The 19,543-nt window shown below is 34.5% G+C and overlaps 1 non-coding gene and 1 pseudogene across 1 annotated transcript; both read right to left on the bottom strand.

Annotated features, from left to right (window-relative positions):
- Window positions 1-445: 445 nt before the first annotated feature.
- Window positions 446-552, bottom strand: LOC128036489 (small nucleolar RNA R71). Its single transcript, XR_008193284.1, has one exon. It is a non-coding gene; the product is annotated as a small nucleolar RNA R71 (small nucleolar RNA).
- A 16,904-nt stretch (window positions 553-17,456) lies between these two features.
- On the bottom strand, window positions 17,457-18,909 carry LOC105781551 (putative pectinesterase 52; annotated as a pseudogene).
- Between the last annotated feature and the right edge of the window lie 634 nt (window positions 18,910-19,543).

Here is a 19,543-nt window from a genome sequence, read left to right on the forward strand (position 1 = left end):
AGTTTAGTTTCAGGGAAAATTTACGGATCTAAATTTTGAGTTTCATAGCTCAATTTATAATTGATTTAGTGACTACTGCACAGGTGGACAGCCTTATTATGAACAGTAAAATAATTTTTAAAAGTAAGTTTTTATGCCCCGAACTTTTAAGTTAAGTCAAGTAATGCCTCATGCTCGACTCCGGCAACGGTCTCGGGTAAGGGGTGTTACAAGTGGGGTGTCTATTGAAGATCCACATCTTCAGCTTCAGCTATTCATAGAAGTGAATGACTCATTGAAACTAGTCAGGGTGACCTAGAATGCCTTGAGACTGAGATTATTTCCACACTCTTTAAGAGATAGAACATGAGCATGGTTGAACTCTCTACCCTCCCATTCCATAACTACGTAGCAAGAGTTGGTTGAACGTTTCTTAATGAAATACTTTCCTCCATCTCTGACCGCCAAGATCCGAAATGAAATCACTTTATTTCAGCAACTTGACGAAGAATCTTTATATGAGGCATGAGAGCAGTTCAAGGAGTTATTACGAAAGCACCCTCATCATGGTATTCCTTACTGCATTTAAATAGAGACTTTCTATATTGGCCTTAACAATCATACTAGAATGATTGTATATGCTTCAAAAAATGGAGCCCTTCTTTTTAAGTCTTATAACAATGTTTACGAGATTATTGAAAGAATTACCATCAATAACTATTAGTGGCCAATCAACCGAGCAGCCCCAGAAAGACGAGTAGCAAGAGTACATGAAACAGACACATTTCCTTCTTTGGCAACCGAGGTATCCATTTGAACTAATCCAAAGCCAAGCAACAACATTAAAGAATTTAGGAAATCAAGTAAGACAGCTAGCCAATGAGCTTAGAAGCAGACCCCAAGGTATTTGGCCAAGCGACATAGAAAATCCAAGAATTTTGGGCAAAGAACATTACAAAGTAGTCACTTTGCCAAGTGGAAAGACATTGGAGCCTAAGGTGGTTGAGGTTTAAGATGAGCCTGTTGTAGCTCAAGACAAAGAGGAAGTTCAACTGAGTGTTGAAACTTCAATTTTATAGAAGTCGAATTCAGTGATCCTTAATGAGGTAAACTCTAAACCAGTTAGTTCTGGTTATCTAAAACCCTTTTCAGATGTAAAAAAGAATCCACAGAAGAGTTGTCCAGATAAAGCTGAGATTCCACCATTCCTATATCCTCAACAATTCCAGAAGTAGCAAAATGATACTCAATTGAAAGAAATCTTTGATGAGGAGGTGACTTTTAATGACTTCGTTGCTACTAAATCCCTAGATGTAGTTGGAGACTGCTCTGCTATTTCTAATATGGAATCACTGGCTTCTACAGAATTGCAGCTCAATTCTTTAGACGATCCGTTAGAACATATTTTTTTGGTGAATTCACCAAGTGATGATGAAGACAATGGATGTTTGGCTTTGTTAGAAGCTAATTCGAAGGAATTCACTCAAGAAGTTCCACTCAAATCATTAGAGTTATCATCTCAGTAGTATACGCAACCAAAGTCATTGATTGAAGAGCCAGTTAAATTGGATTTGAAGATTTTGTCTCCTCATTTGAAATATAACTATTTGGGCCTGTCTTCAACTTTACTGTCATTATTTCAGTTGAGTTCACCAAAGATAAAAAAGAAGAGGCACTTGTGGTTTTGGAAAGGCACAAGAACGGTACTGGATGGATTATTTCATATATTCGAGTCATGGGTTGGAGGATTTGTAGGAATTAAAGGAAGTTAAACAAGGCCACCAAGAAAGATCATTTTGGGTTTTCTTTCCTTAATAAGATGTTGGATAGATTTGATAGGAAAGAATATGATTACTTCCTAGATAGGTATGGTTGGTATGACAAATGACCATTTGACACCACCATGGTCAATGACGATCCTGAATAAAATGGAGGGAGTTCCCTTCACTTTCTCTATCGTTATTTTATATTTTTAATTTTTTTTCACATTTGAATAAAAAGGTAGACTTAGGTAAAATTTTATATGGGTCATTTCATTAATTAAAATTATGTCTAGGAGATTGGGACTTAAGTGGGACTATTTAAGTAATTTTTTGAAAAATATTTTTCTAAGTAGCCCGACGAATTTAAGTATTTGTTTTGTTAAATAAAGGGTTAACTTTTAACCCAAGCACTAATTTCTTTTTTTTTAGTTTACTTTCAGTACAGGAGCTTAGGATCCAAAAATGAGTTGTCATTGAGTTTAAAACACTGCTAGCAAGGGAAATATTCAACCCTTTTCTGTACAAACCTATAGCGCTTACCTTGCTCCACCACCACTCCCAAGTAGCCTAATAGTGCATCTAACTTAACCCCTTAATGTCACAGCCCTTAACTCCCTAAATCACCACCCCGAACACCTTCATCCAAAGTCACCAACTACCGTACCTAAACTATCCTTAAAACTGCCACCCCTTCAACTTTAAACCTTACCATCAGCCACTCAACCACCTGCCCGAAACTAAAACCACCCTTAACATATATATTTTACGGAGTGAACAGTCCGATGCTGAAAGTCCCTTCATCTAGCACCATTTCACGGAGTGAACTGTTTGATATAATGGCTATGTTACAACACATGCAGTTGCAGGAATAAGCTTACTAGAGATACTCAAAAATACAGGATGACCCAATCAGAGATGAATTTAAAAAATATATATTTCATAACCCGTTTGTCTTTGTGCTTGAATTTCTAGACTTTATACTCGAACCATGGACTCCAATGTCGAGGAAGGAATGAGGCGATCATATTCAGAGGGGACTAACAATAAATAAAAAGGGGGATCTTGTCTTTACTTTATTTTACTTTTTAGGATATTTTAAGTTTTTAGTTTTAAGCTATTTTAGGAATTTATTTCTCGCATAATAAAATAAAAGGTGGAAATCATCAATAAAATTGAACAAATTGCAAAATAAGAAGTGTGGCAATAGATATGTACATGTCAAGGATTGTATTTTCTTTGGAAAAGCTTGGTATTTAAGCAGTCAAACTTGACTCACCTCCTTTTCCTTAGGTCCTACCTGGTGTACAGTATCTATTTACTTCTATATTTTCATTATCTCTATTGTTTTTAACAATGGGGACATTGTTCATCTTAAGTAGGGGGACCCAAAATTGAAATTGTTTTTCTTTTTTCGGATACATTTTTCTCATAATTATGATTAAGTTATAATTTGTTCAATAATTTGAATTTTTGTTAATTATGCTAAACTTCAGTATAAATAAAGTTCTATTATTCTTAATAATTACTATGTTAGCTAAACTATGACATAAATGTTATTTTTAATAAAGTTTGTAAATCATACCATACAAGTTTTATGACTTTAGGAGAGCTAGACATGCATGAAATTTTAAGTCTATAACACCTCAGATTTGGGGTTAGAAGTTTTGAGATTTGCAGGTAGGGTCAGTGGCTAGATTGGGCATTTGAGTTTGCTTTCATGTTCTAGTGTCAGAATGGGCCTGCTGGTCTGGTGGTTGGTTGTGTGTTAGTTTTCCTTGGGGTTCTGGGTTCAAGTCCTCATACGTGTGATTTGAGGAAATAATTTTAGTTTTTTGTTTTGTTTTTAGGTTTAAAATACTTATTTTATTTATTTTTATTTTTATATGGAGAAGCCAAAAAAAATCTTTACACAATCTCATGATACCAACTGATGCGGAATCTCGGATCTAGACACAAGAGAAACACAAATTAGAAATAAAACGAGAATAAATAAAATTAGTTAAATAATAATAATAAAAGAAAAAAAAGGATAGATTTGCCCTATGGAACCCTTGGTTAACTTGTAACCAAAAACGCCAATGATTGAACAGCTCCCTACGAAACCCCTAGAAGAAGCACCTCTAGAAACACCGATGAACGGGAAAGAAATTTGAATATTTGTAACTCTGAAATACCCTCGAAAGTAACAAACTCCAAACTAAATAGCAAGAGAAGAATCACTCTACTCTCAAAAAAAATTGCCTCACACAAAATTGGAAGAAAACAAAATACTCTCTTTTTTATTCCACCCCCTCAATGTGTAGAAAGCAAGCCTATTTATAGGAAAATTACAAGAGTAATTGAATCCTAATAAAACTCTTTAAAATTATCTAAGAAAATAAATAAATAATAACCTAACCAATAAAATTACTTAACTCATAAGTGATGTGTCCCAACCAATGAGAATTAAGTAAATAATAATAAGATACATAAAAGATTAATCCACCAATTTATGGGCTTTCACTATTCCAAGATTGGTCTAGTGAACTGCATTCCCGTATTTGTCAATGTCACGAACATGATGAATTAAATTTGTAGCAACAATGTCTTGGACAAAAGCATTCATCTTTGATTTTAATTGTCGTGCATTGCTTCGAGTGATTGGACCACTAGGAAAAACAACCCCTTGAGTGTCACCTCCTTGGCTCGTATCACTCTTCCCTCTTTTCTCTGTCTGTTCATTATTTTTTTCCTAAAATTCAAACTTAGCCTTTGGCTTCTAAAGTAATTTTTGTTCTCCTACCATCAATTCTGTGTTATATGCGTTGCTTGATTTGCGTTTCTTGTTCGTCACTTGGTCACTCCTTCATCGGCAAAAGCATTGGTTGGAGAGGTGTGGTATTCGAGTTCTTTGTGGGTGCTTAAATCGCGAATTCGGTATGGGTTCTAAACTCTTCTTCTTCATTTTTGAAATACTGAGTTGATTCTATGAAATTGACATAATCTGAGTGTTTCGACTGTGTGACTCGGTACCAGATTGCTTTGGAATTCGGTAACCCTTTTTGTGTGAATCGGTAGTTGGGTAATTGAGGCTTGCATCGGCTTAAAATTTCATTGAAATTGGTGTATTATGGTTCGTTTCTGAAATGCCTTGATTGGGGGTCAATTTAGTGACCGAAAAACTTTATTTTAAGCTGTTTTTGGGTGGTTTCGTAACCACACAGCTAGCCACATGGGCGTGTGCTAGTTCACACGACCGTGTGGAATTAGGAATTAGGGTTTCCAAGAAAAATTTGGTGCCAAACAGCCTAGCCACACGGTCGTGTGGCTGATTTGGGGATTTTAGTGGACTTTCACATGGTCGTGTCCTTTCCTCACACGGGCGTGTGTGTTTGGGAATTAAGGTTATGTATTTTGATGCCACACGGCCTGGTCACACAACTGTGTGGCTAATTTGGGGATTTAGGGATCCTACACGGGCGTATGCTTTGGACACACGACTGTGCCTGGTGGGCACACGAGCGTGTGAGACCCTCTCATGACCGTGTCTGCCTTTACCCTATTTTAGCACAAACGGACAGAGAGTTACACGGCCAGATCACATGGCTATGTTCCTAGGTCACACGGGCATGTGCATTAGCCACACAATCGTGTGCCTCCTTTCACACAGGCGTGTGCCTCTCCACATGGGCATGTTGACCCCCACATGGCCTAGACACTTCCACTCGGCCAGAGCACACGGCCGTGTGGCCCTATTTCGTAAATTTTATTCTATAGCATAACTTATCTATTCTATTTCTTATACCGTCCAACGGTTGTTGTGGCCTCTATATAAGTATTAAGGACTATGATACGGCTTAGAGTCGTCAGATTAACTATAAGCGTGGTGCTAAACTTTCTATTTGATAGTTTTTGTTTGTAATGTGCTCTGCAAAATGAAACCGTGTCTGATAGCTATGAAGAAATTTGACATTAAGTTTGCGTGTGTAAGAGCATTCTGATTCTATACTCTGATTCTGTGTGTCTGATTCCAAAGAGTGTATTTTTGTAATCACATGGAAATTTGTATTTGTCTGACTATTTACGACCTTCTGTGTTTGTGTGATTATTCGTGCTTGATGTGCATTGTTGCATTTGCATCATGATTTGAGGTTCAGCTATGAAGAAAAGGAGGACTGATTCTAATCTGACCTGGCAGTTAACTTGTAACATATCTGTACAGCGGTTTACGGCAATGCACTGTACTGTATCTACATCAGCATTTTTGCATTTATTTGGCAGTTTAGCTGCAACATATCTGTACAGTGATTTACCACAATGCACTATACTAAATATACATCAGCTTTGTTTCATACAATTATCTAAGTGGCTTAATCCACATACATAGTGTGTAGGGTTGGATGGGCCTTTTGAGGTCCTATGTGGTGTTTTTGCTTGGATGAGCTTAAACGCTCTATTAGGGTGTGATTAGGGGATGGATAGGTGTTTTGGCTGGATGGGTGGGTTTTCACTACTTGACTGCATTCATAAGCATCGGATTAAGTGATTGGGTGTAATTTTGTTTGTTTGCATTTTGTCTGTTTGACTTATCATTCGTGATTGTTCTTGCATGTAATGACATTTTGTAACACTGAGTGTGATGATAAGTGCTTTGCTTGAGTACGTTCGTTTGGGATGTTGGTTTCGTGTATACCTTCTGGTTCTATATATCACTGTAAGTACGTTTCATTATTGTGCTGCTATTTGGAATTTTAGTCTATAATTTTGTTGTTAGTCATGTCTCGAACTCACACTGAGCTCGTCGTACTCACCCTTAGTGTTTCCCTTTCGGTACATTTCAATTACGATCTTGGACTCAAGATCTTGGAGTTCTCGAAGTTACGCATTTTAAATAATTAGTTTAAGTATTGTTTTGAAAACTGTGGTATAAACTTTTGTATTAAATACATATAAGCATTATTTGGACTGAGGTTTTTGTAATACCAGGATTTTATATCTAAGAGTTTTTATGGAACTTAAATACTGTAATATTTTTTCAGTTTGTTAAACTGAAAGTTCCCACAATCACTTCGGTGATCAATGTGATCTCTGATATTCGGTCTAAACTCCTAAGCTGGGTATTAGGGTGTTACAAAGTCTCTAGAATTGACTTAGTAATTTCTTGAAGCAAAATCCTAAGAAGCATGGAAATTTGAAAATGACTTAGGCAAACATTTTTTTGGACTGTTTGAGCCTTTCAAAGCCAAACTTAATGAACATTTATCCCTTGAAACCCAACTTCGAGACTATATGGCCTAATTTTTTTTTTTTGAACCATTGTAATATTAAGCCATCACTTCTTTCATATTTATTTCTAAATTGTCCCAAACACTAGACTCAGTCGATCTAAAGTATTTTCTAAAAATAATTTTGGGGGAGTTGAGAAGAAGTACCAAAATTGCTCAAAAAATTTTATAAGTAAATATAGTAATATGCTCGAAACAAAGATAAAAAAAGAAAACAAAGAGCATATCTACTTAAAAGAAATAGATGTACAAAGAGGATGTGTACTCAAAATGCAAAATGAGTTGGTGAAATTGAAGGAATTTATTCCAAAGGTTCGATACAAGCTAAGTCTAGGATTTTTAGCTTAAATTTATCTCTCTTACCTACCCCTAGTCTAGCCACGTTACAACCTATTTAAAAGAGCTATTGATTCAAATTTCTGTGCTGCCTACATTAGTGGAGAGAGATTGTTATGTTCAACATATGAAGACATAAATTAAACTTAGTGATTGTGGTTTAGTCTTAAATGAGGGGATAAAAATTAATTGGTAGAAATTTAAGATATCTTTATTGAGAAAATATTAGTCTTTTCTTGCTATCAGAATGACAATTGAGATTAATTTGAATAATATGTATACTTGAGTTGCATAATCTCAAAATTCATGTTCCTCAGCATAATTATACTAAACTCATAATTATAGGAGGAATTCTAAAGAAGTGTTTCAAAGGTGAATTAGAGAAATTCTTTTACAATTTGGACATTACTCAGGACGAGAAATGAATTAAGTTTGGGAGTGTGGAACACAATAATATATAGACTTTTTCAGCACATTTTCATCCCTAATTCATGCAGTTTCGTAGTAATTTTTGTCAAAATTCATATTTTAATTATAAAATAATTAATTTGCACTTAAATTATTAACATATTGAATTTTAATTATTTTTATAATAAATTTACACAAATTTGATTTATTTTCGATAGTTTTGTACAAAGGGTGAAAATTGGCTCGACAGACACCTCGAGGGGCTTGAACTGTTGGGGCAATGTTGTGCATCAAGTGATCAAGAGCAAGGCTAATAATATTTTCTAACCATGGACAGTCCAAAAATATGTATTAAAACTATTTTATAATTAATTTTGATCCAAAATTAATTGGTTTAAAAATTAATTATAAGCCTAAAAATGAAAAGAGGCACAATTGTGCTAAGTAAAGAAGACTAATCCACTTAGCAAATGGGGCAGCCCAAACCATCCATAAAGCTGACCCAATCAGCTAATTTTAGCTTATTTTCACACCCTCAAAATAGTCCTTGAAGTTTCCTTAAAATCCTATTCAAACCCCTCCGCTTTTCATGCCTTCAAACTTTTGCCCCTAGCTTAAAATAACAAGTTTGAGTCATTCAAACTTGCACCATATGTGGCTGGCCAAGGGAAGAGGAGTGGCTGCTGCTATTTATTTGCTATTTTTATCAGCCATTCCCACCTATAAGTAACCTTCTTCCCTTCCTCATTGAACACACCCTTCATTTCCCACACATCTCCCTCTTTCACTTGCTTTTCTCTCTTCCATTCCATTCCTTAATTTCCCATTTCCCTTGCTAATTTTCCTCTTAAAAAAGAACATTTTTCCACCTTGGAATAGCATCATTCAATTTTTTATGGAGGCCTCAGCTCAACACAACGAGCAAAGAAGAAGAGGAGAGCACAAATCTAGCTTCAGAGAAATATTGGATTTGCTTCCTAGTTCCCTTCTCTTTAATTTTCATGTTTATGTTGTGATCATGAATATGAATTTTTGTTGTTGTTGTTCTTATTCTAATTAAAATGAATTAAATTAATTCATGTTAGACTGATTTCATTTTGTCCACTTGAATTATTAAAATCATGTTTGTGTTGTTATAGGCCTTGGTAAGTTGTTCAATTAAATAAAACCATGATTATGTTATACTTGCATTATAAAATGTAAGGTAAAGAATTAATTAATTATTAAACATATTAAAATTATAATTAATTGGCACAATATTTAATTGTTGCATGTTTAATCTTCTATGGTAGTTGAAGGTTAAATTAGTGATGGTATTAAACGGTTATTATGATTAAACTATTTCAATATAGAAATATTGTAACACCCCGAATTTTGGGCCTAGAAGAAATAGGTTTTGAACAAGGGAACAGTTAGGAGACTGCACATAAATATTTAGTTATGCAAGGAAGTGATATAAATGAATGTCTGCTTTAGTGGTTAAGGGATTTAGGAGTGTTTGGAAGTGTCTGAGAAGTCAGGGGTTCAAGCCTTGGCTTATGCAAAATTTTAATTTTAAGTGAATAAAATCATTGGATCTAGATAGTAGGTTCTTAAATTATTGTGGTTAAAATATGATCTAAAAGAGTTGTTGGTCTAGTGGTAAGGGGCGTGTGGAGTGTACATAGGGTCTAAGGTTCGAGTGGTGGTGCATCAAAAAGAGAGTATTTATTTTGCTACCTAATTCATGTGGGTGGTAGAGTTGGATTGAAATACTGCTGAATGGAGTTTGAACTGGTCATAGAGAGAATTGAAGAGGGATATTTGGAGAGATTTGAGGAGATTGAAGAGGGATATTTGGAGAGTTGGATTGAAATACTGCTAAATGGAGTTTGAACTGCTTTCTCCAACCTACATTGCTTCCATTCCTAACTGGTGGTGGTCGAGATTGATTGGCACATTGCCTGGGAACCAAGGGTGCGATGATCATTGATTTTGGAAAAAGAGTGTTCGGAACAAAGGGAATCCGCAAATCGCATCAGGTGTGTAACCACCTCATTGTAACTATAGAACGACAAAAGCCGAAAAGCCGAAATACGGCGTTTGAGACCACACGAGCGTGCGATCGCTCGTGTGGTAAGCCAAACCTGCAAATCATGGGTGATAGACTGTAAGGGCCTCCATGAGCATTTTCATGGGCTTAGGCCGTAATGGGCCGAAATGGGCCGTGTGGGCTCAATGGGCTCGTGGGCCCCACAAGGATGAAATCTAAGATTTGTGGCAAATATTGGACTGGGCTATGTAGATCTCATAGCCGTGGCGAAATCTGGGCTGAACGGGCTGCACGAGCGTGTTGGCCCACCTGGGCCGAGTAATGGGCCTTGGACCTATTTACACTATTATGACCATTTAGATTACCTGAGTCGCTCGAGGCGACTGCAGACCTTTCGAGAGGTCAATAAATGACCAAAATACCCCCATAGGGTAAAATGACCAAAATACTCTCATAGGGTAAAATGACCGAAATACCCCCGTAGGGTAAAATGGCCGAAATACCCCCCATAGGGTAGAATGACCAAATACCCTCATAGGGTAAAATAGCCAAAATAACCCCATAGGGTAAAATAACCGAAATACCCCCATAGGGTAGAACGCCCGAAATACCCTCATAGGGTAAAAGGACCGAAATACCCTTATAGGGTAAAATGACTGAAATACTTCCATAGGGTAAAATGACTGAAATACCCCCATAGGGTAAAATGACCAAAATAACCCCACAAGGTAGAATGACAGAAATACCCCCATAGGATAAAATGACTGAAATACCCCCATAAGATAAAATGACTGAAATACCCCCATAAGATAAAATGACCGAAATACCCCTATAGTGTAAAATGATCGAAATAACCCCATAAGGTAGAATGATCGAAATACCCCCATAAGGTAAAATAATCGAAATACCCCTATAGGGTAAAATGATTGTTATACCGCTAGGAGATGAAATGACTGTTATGGCCTTATGTATGACTGATTTGCTCTATGATATGTATGACTATGATTGAGCATGACATTTTGCATACACGTATGATATTATGTCACAATATATTGCATGGGGATGGGTTGTTATATTTGAAGGAAGTGTCTTTGTCTTGATAAGGTTGCCAATGGTCGCCAAGACGCATTTGTGGACCTACTGATGGCTATATGTCGTTTATTTTACTGGCAACTTTGCTGCAATACTATTTAGTGCCGCAACCAGTGCTAATTTTGTTGTGTCTAGTTGGATTGGTCGATTTTATCCCCACATAGTGTGTTTGGCAGGACGGAGTGGTGTGTAGAGGCTGGATTAGGTAGGATTTCTAACTGCATATCTGCACTGATTAATGATTTTGTACTGTTACTGCATCGATTAATGATATTACATACAGTTCACTGTATGACTGATATTTGTTACTGTTATGGGCCAAGGCCCCACTGATACTATTACTAGAATTGGGCAAAGGCCCTACTGATTACTGGCATTGTGATGGGCTCAAGCCCAATCGTTTACTATTACGGGAAAGAGCTTAGGCCCACACCGAATCGGATCATATCAGAATCTGCTCAGCCCAAACTGCATTTACCTACTGTTTAATTGACTGTTTGCTTATTAGGGGATTACACACTGAGTTTTCATAAACTCACCCATCTGTTTAACTGCATGTAATCCCGGTTGTAAGGCGGTCGGTCTTGTGAGGGACTTGAGGTGGCCACACAACTGCAGCTGTTCTACACTTGCTTTTATTTAAATTTAAAGTTTGCGTTGGGTTTTGTTTATGTAATAAGGCCATTTATGTTTGTTTAAATTTTTAATTGGGCTTTTGCTTACTTATATTAAACTGCTAGTTTAGCAAAAGACGAATTTTCAAAATAATTACTGTTTTCAAAGACACGAAATTTAAACATTAGATTTTTCAAAAGCTTCCGCGATTTTAGATCAACCTTTTATAACAATAGCAAATAACAAGGTAAACATTTTTTACTAGATGATTTGTTAAACAATAATAAAGGAGTTTTTAAACCTAGAAACGAATTTTTACCAACGAGTTCAATTTTCGCTAAACACCTCAATGTAACATCGCCAGATTCAGCCATAACTCCTAGGCCGGGTTTAGGGTGTTACAAATATATTGTTACCTCACTTAATCTTATATGTACTTATGAAGATTGATTAATTGTTTGAATTGGCATTGAAAAATGTTCAAGAGATTGGTTAATTTAGTACGTATGGATTTGCAGTAGTTAACAAATTATCAAGTTGTCCTAAAATATTCGTAACAACATGAACATGGGTTTAGTAATTCTAAGTTAAGGGATGTAATCGATCTAGCACAATTATGTCATATTGATTAAAAATTCTCTTTTTGGAATCATGCTTTGGAATTTTTACTTTTTATTTTTATTACTTAGTTAATTTTTAGTTCTTAAATCACTTCTTCAAAACAAAATATTTTTCCCATCACCAAAGTTTTTGAGTCCCTGTAGGTACGATAACTCGACATTTACTTGTCACTTTATTACTTGTTGCGATTGTGTATACTTACATATTTTCATCGTTCCACATTGTAAATGAACCACTTTTGAAAAAAAATCGATAAGGCTACTAAGTTTCCAAAATGAATTGAAAAATGGATTTTCCACTGCATTAGTTTAACACCAAGTTTTTACAAAGAAGAGTGACAAGCAAATGATTTTTTTCTTAAACAACACTATCAATAACAAAATGAGTCTTAAGTATATATTATCTAATAAATGAACTCTTTTGAACTAACTCAAAGTGCAAATACATTTTTTCTCTAAAATCAGTTTCTTTAAAGTCTTCAAAAGTAACGTACATTAGCTTAGCCATTTCGGTGGCTAATGTAGCCTTCTCAATCTAGTCATAATGTTTAGGCCGGGTTAGGGAGGTACATTTTGTAGAGTCGGGTTTGGGAATCGAGAGAGAGTGGTCATGCCCTAATTTTTTAGATTATATATGCATTTCCAGGAGTAAATGAGGTATTAGTTTGTTGGATATGTTTTAGTGAAATGTTCCTTGAAACTAAAGTTCAAAACCCTTCTCTCTCACCATTTTTATTATTTTGCTAATTTTGCCTCAAACTCTAGTATGTGAAACGCCCTGTTTTTAAAATAAATATTGCAAAACTATTCAAAAGTAAGGAAATAGTCTAGTGGTTAATTGATAAATGCAAAAGCATGAAAATTAAATTGAGGTTCCAAGTTTGAATCCTTTCCCATGCAAAATAACTATTTTTTTTACAAAATCCCTTGTTTTTAATGTGTGTGCCATCCATACCTTTGTAACCCTAGGTATAAATGTTAATTTTACACAAAATAACCAGTCTTTCTTCTATTTTTACTCATCCTAGACTTTCCTCCCCTCTCCTCTCCACCTTGATCTTTATTTTTTTCTTTCTTCCTCCATTGTTGTCGTCGTCTACACCTAATTTTACCATCTCTTTCTTTTTCTTTTTGTCTCAAAATTTGTTAACATTTTCTCCACAATCTTTCTGGTATTTTTCTCATTAAAATCAGCCCCAAATCTGAAATCTTGAACTCCAAGATCAATCCCGAACACTGCCAAGAAAGTGTCATTGTCGTTTCTCTTAACTAACTTGTGTAAGATCTCTTCTTTCTTCAATTTGTTGATTAATTTTGCCAATTAAAAACCTAAAATTCTTGATCTATAATTTGGGGGAATTTTAAATATTTTAAATTTATTTTTCTAGATTTTTAATGGATCTTTAAATCTTTTTTAAATTAGCCCTGAATTTGGCCACCGTGGGTGGTGGTGCGTGCGCCTATTTGCAAAAAAGGGTGTTGTTTTGTTTCTTGGTTCTTACCCATCTTTTTCCAACATTAATTTGAGTTCTTGAACCCTCCTAATCAACATTTAATCACATGTTAATTAGGGAAAGACTTTTTTGATCAAAGCCATTCGGATATCACAATTTGGGAAGTGTAAGTGCGATTAATTATAAACTAGTTTGTTGTTTCGACAAAGTTGTTGGGAAAAGGTTATGGATGGATTAAATGAGGGATTTTAATCAATATTAACTACAAATTTTCTAGTATGTAATTGTGTTAGGTGCTGACCGAAACACCCCAAATCAACCATAAAGCCTAAAGACATTCGCACACACGATTCACAACAAAATAGTGTAAGAAATCTAACTAGTTTGGATTCATAAAATAGTAGTAATTTTGACGATTGGTTGGAACCCATAAGTGAGTGTTTAAGGTCTGGTTAAGAGATGAATTGATGAAATTTATACTAATTTTTGACTGAGGTTTGTTTTAAGGTTTATTAAGAAAATTGGAAGATTCACTAGTGTGCTGTGAGAAAGCAAAAAATAAGGTGTGGGTCCTAAACTCATAAGCTTGTTTGAAATTGATAATGATCATGTTATATTTGATGAATTAGCTTGTTGGTTTGGTTGGCTTAATATCCAAATAATTATTTTTGTAAGTGGCCAAACCAGGTACGTTTCAAGCCCTAAAAGATTAATGTGTTAACAATGTTTCTAGTTTGACAGTGTGACTATGTGATTGGAATTGTGATGCATGATTGTGTTATGTGGTATGAGATTGTTTGTTTGAATAGCATGAGCTGCTGATGTATTGAGTTTATGCATGATATAATTGCATAATATGTTTGCTATGATGTATATTGAAAAGGTTGCCATACATGCACAATGAAATTTGTAAAGTATGTGAAATTGAATGATATTGATAGACACCATCATAATGGTAATTTGAAAGTTGGAACACTATTTCCATTTACTGAAAGTATTTGATTATTAAAGACACGTTAAACATGTCAATTAAATGTGAAAAGTATTGAAGTACGGCTATGTATGAGTTTGTATGAAATATTGCATACGCATTGGGATGGGATATTTTGTGGATGACGGAGGAGTTTCGTGGAATACCAGCGGCATATTAAGTCTGCATTTATACGTAGTCTGTGCACTGCACCTGGAGTACCGAAGGGAACGGTGATTTATCATTTTTTTACTGGTAGCTTGTTTGTATCATTATTGGCAATTTTTAGCATATTGTTATAGGTGATTTTAACCACAAAGAGCTTAAGCCCATAATGATTTGGAGTTCGGATAACGGGTTTTAGGGAACTCGTGGTGTGTAGCGGATGGTATGGGTAGGAACCTTTTTGCATTGCATCATGCTCACGACATATTCTAATGTTATTGGTTTATGCTACGTATTGTATTGTGTTGTATTGAATGGTATCGAAATTAATGATTGTTACTCGAATGAATGATGACCCATGTTCATACACCATTTGACATCAACTTCATAATGGCAATATAATGATATGAAATTCCAATGATGGTTCTATATTCTTTTGTTAAAGCTAATATGTTTCACTGTATTCGATATTTATGTATATTTAAATAACTGTTCCACTCACACTGATCTTTCATAAGCTTACCCCTCAATAGTGTTTAAATTTTTAGGTAAACCTCGAAATTAGGACCAGACTCGGCATTCGGAGAATCACCTTGGATCTCAAACTATTCTTAATAAGTATTATTAACTCTTTTTTGGTTTTGGCTTGTAATTTTTAATTATTTCTGGTCTGTGTCTTGGTAAATTTTCTTTTGGATACTTTTGCATGCATGGATTACTCAAGCATAATAACCAAAAAAATGCATGATATCGGGCTAAAGTAAAATTTGACATTGTTCCCTAATTTTCGCTGCATTGTAAATGAATCGTTTTTGAAAAAAAAATCGATAAGGCAACTAAGTTTCCAAAATGACTTGAAAAATGGTTTTTTGCTGCATTAGTTTAACATCGAGTTTTTACAAAGAAGAGTAACAAGCAAACGATATTTTTTTCTTAAACATCACTATCAATAATAAAATAAGTCTTAAGTATAGATTATCTAATAAGTGGACTCTTTTGAACTAACTCAAAGTGCAAATACAGTTTTTATCTAAAATGAGTTTATTTAAAGTCTTCAAAAGTAACGTAAGTTAGCTTAGCCATTTCGGTGGCTAATGTAGCTTTCTCAATCTAGCTATAACGTCTAGGTTGAGTTAGAGAGGTTACAGAAGCAATATATACTGGCATGTAAGTGCATCATCGAATGAATAGGGTCGAATATACTAGCATGTAAGTGCATCATGGACTAAACTGGAGTATAAACCCGTACAATTAATACGGTAACCAATTTCCAATTTCATTACATGGTTCAATTCAAATTCCATCATTCTTAATTCATCATCAATTCACCATTTCAATACAGCATATAATATATTTCAACTCAATTTCATACAAAATATCACATATCAATTAAATTATGTTACTTTCTAATTTATTCAATTTAGTCATCTATCTCGATATACCATGTCAATCACCACTATTTGATTCATACAACCATTTTATACTCACCTCATTAATAAATCACTTAATTTAACATGAATATGCAATAATTAAATTGATCTCGAATCATAAAAATACAAACTGAAAGCTCACATCACTTGCCGTCGCACCCTCCTTTCCTTTCCCTCTCGATGATCCTGTGTCGTCTTTAGCTATGAATAATAACTCAATAATAATACAATATCAAACTCCATATCAAATCACATTCAATTTCAAATTCATACATATTTTGTAATTTATTCAATTTAGTCCCTAAAACTTAGACAAACATAACTTTCAATTAAGGGCCTTAGATTAGAATCCGATTTCACCAAAATCCATTAGGGAACCTCTATTTTCTATCCCTACCAACCATTCTTGACAGTTTTTCATTTTATTCAATTTTTTTCCTAATGTACGAAACTAACAATTAAGTTTTATAATTTAGTCCTTTTCATATACTAAGCTTAATTTCTAACAATTTAACACCTAAATCATTCAATTCTCAACTATGAAAACTTTTTCAAAGCTTTAATAGTTTTACAAATTGGCACATGGACTAGCTAAATCAAGCTCCCATGATTTCAAATCTACAAAAATTACAAGAAAATGACCTAAATGAACTTACCAATATTTGGTCAAATGTTTCAATCTTGGAAGGTTTCTTAGTTCAGCAATGGTGATCGATTTAGGTGAAGAAGAAAGATGGCTTTGTTTTCTCTTTCTTTCCACCAAATTCACATTTTATACATGGGTTAATGTTTAATTAATTTTAGTTAATTATGCTTAAAATATGATTAACCTTAATTTTACCTATTTAATATAATATCATCGTGTCGTCCACTAAATCTTATTTGAATATGGTCTAATTTCTATTTTGGACCTTTGGTTAATTGCAATTTAAGTCCCCAATTCATATACCAATTAAAAATCTATAGTGATTAGGCTTTACAATTTAGTCCCTGGGCCATAATTAACCACAATTTTGGTCAAATTTCTTAGCCGAATTCCAATTCATCTATACTAAGTCCATAAATATACATATTTAATATTTACAGGCTCAGTTTACTGAAACGAGATCCCAAAACCATAATTTCGAATACCATTGGCTTTTGGGTCTTTACAACTTAGATATAGTATGTATGTTTTATTAGGAATCATAGATATTATTATAACCATGTATTTTATTTATTTGGATAAGTTATCCACTTACACTTTCAAAAATGTGATCTTACTTGCGATCACTAAATGAATTGCACTAGGAGGAAAAAAATGGAAAAATTTACAATTGGAAACTTCTCTAGGTGGAATCAAATCCTGGTAATTGCATTGGCAATTTGGAAATCCATCCATCTTGGTCTATGAAATAGGATAGTGAAAATTTTTGAAGTTGAGATGGAGTAAGCTTCTTTTCCTATGTAACACGGTTGGAAGTGATAAATCCTGGTCCCTTGCAGTTCACCTCAGCATACATAAAATTCTCTTTCAGACCAAGGACACATTAATCAATCAATATCAAATTCAAGACACAAAATTTTGGGTTTTAAAAATGAAATCAATTAAGAACATACTCCTTTCCAGGGAATTTCCAAGCATCCCAGCCTTGAGGGACCACATCTGCATTCATTGTTGTTTATTGAAATATCACTCTAGAGTAAGGTCCATAGGCTCATCCTAGATAAGGACGCACATTTCCAAACAGAGTTCCTCCTTTAAACACAAACCCACTTGTATCATCTGATGATCCTTGGCCCTGAGCTGTTATATAACCATATGGATATTGTGAAGAAAGTGCACCAGCAGTAACATTTATCTTACAAGCCTGGAAAAAAACCCATAACAAAACATGTTTTCATTGCCGATGTCCACACATATATTGGCATAAGTTAGATGATTTTTTTCTTCTTTTTCATTAGTTACATGATAGATAGACTGGCCACTACCAAAGATAAAGTCAGCTGCAGCTTCAATATGGCACTTGGCGAAGTAATGGCGGCCTGATGCATCCCACAACGTATCTTGCAACCCCAAAAAACCACACTTGAAAAATGCAGATTTGTCTCCTAAAATTTTTGCTGCAACTGCTTATAATACGCCAAGAACTTTTCTTTCACTCAACGCATGTTTTAGTAGCAACGGATGGTTATAGGAGTTCTGCAGTAGAAACTAACAGTTATTAATCACAACTAGTTACATATACATACATAATCGTTGAATTCGGTATATCAAAAAACTTACAGAACATGAAATAATATTTAACAAAAAAAAAGAGAAGCATAAACATAGATTGAAGCTTGACCTTGAAAGTGATACCCTTTGCAACTATATTGTCCACCATGGAGGTGAAAGTTGCACTTTCATCTGTTCTATTATGAGCGTCAAAGGTAATGGTTGCACACTTTTATCTTGTCCTTCAAGAAAAATACAAGGCTTCTGTTTTGGAATAGTTACCTTCTCCCTATAATAAGCTAGTGTTATTGAATTGATGAAAAATATTAGTAAATGTTACAAAAAGAAAAGAAATTACATGTAGACATCGGGATTAATTTGAACTTTGACCCATTGATGATTTTCTTGAGGAATAGAATCAATGGCAGATTGAACCGAGTAAAATTTCCACCACCAGACTTGTCTACAACAATGGGGTATCCAAATTTAGAGCCACCATTTCCAGTGCATTCATCAGCATTAGCTATGGAGATCCTCAAAGAAAGGGTTAACAACATGAGAAGGAATGGTACTTTATGTTGCATTTTGTTTCAGTGGTGACTAGCTATGGCTTTGAGTTCTTCAAAACTCTGTGTGTGTGTGTGTGTGTGGGTGCAATATATATTATATAACAAAAAATTGACAAAAGAAGGGTATACATTGCATGGGATATAAACGCAGTTGATATCCTATGGAAGAGTTATTAATTAGTGTAAGTCTATTTATAGTAGATTTCAATTCTAGCCAGATTCTTTTTGCTTTTAACAATTTAGAGCAAACAATGAACATGGATTTTCAGTTACTATATAATGACTCTACAAATTCAACCAATAAAAGAAATCTAAATTTACTATTGATAAAGAATAATGTTATTGTGATATGTTTTCTCCAAACAAGTTTCCAAATTATAGTTAAATTTTGACGTTATATTACGGTTAAATTAGCCAAAACTACCGAAAAAAATATTTTTAAAATATTTTTTTTAAAAATTAAGGAAATAGGTCGTTTTTTAAGAGAGTGTGTAAAAGCGCGTCCAGTACAGTTGGCAAGAAAGCACACCCAATTGGACGAGCTTTCCTTTCTCTCTCCTTGGCTGATTTTTTTCTTTAGGTTTTTTTAGGGTTATGGTTTTTAAGGTTTGGGGTTTTAGGGTTTTTTGGAGTTTATAGTTTTTGGTAC

Source organism: Gossypium raimondii, chromosome 13 (genome assembly GCF_025698545.1).
Source record: "Gossypium raimondii isolate GPD5lz chromosome 13, ASM2569854v1, whole genome shotgun sequence".
NCBI lineage: Eukaryota > Viridiplantae > Streptophyta > Magnoliopsida > Malvales > Malvaceae > Gossypium > Gossypium raimondii.